Raw genomic sequence first — 437 nt, forward strand, 5'->3', positions numbered from 1 at the left:
TACCATAAAATATCGCTCAAATTGCTGGGGTCAAAAAAATGGGGCGGAGCCAATGACGTTACCACTTGCTCTTACAGTGAACATTAAGGTGTCAAGGTATGTTTGCATGACGCAGAAATAAAAAAAAACATCGTTCAATGGGGCACGGCAAGCAAAGCATAAGACATTTAATTTTTGGTTTTCTTCAGACCTGGTGCTTTACATTCCGTTGCCTTCTGTAAATGAGGTCATTAAAAAAACGAAAAAAAAGTCATATTTACATGGGAGTCAGCGTTAAAAAAAGTTTGTCAGACGTGCGAGAGTAGAAAAAGTGATCACATGTGTTTGATGAGAGACAAGTGCCGAGGCAAGGTGGACATTGCGCGCTAATGATATGCACCTGTAACAGTCAATCTGCTTGATCATTCAGTTGTTTTTTCTGTGAATAAACCAGTCTC

This window comes from Penaeus monodon, chromosome 29 (genome assembly GCF_015228065.2).
Source record: "Penaeus monodon isolate SGIC_2016 chromosome 29, NSTDA_Pmon_1, whole genome shotgun sequence".
Lineage (NCBI taxonomy): Eukaryota > Metazoa > Arthropoda > Malacostraca > Decapoda > Penaeidae > Penaeus > Penaeus monodon.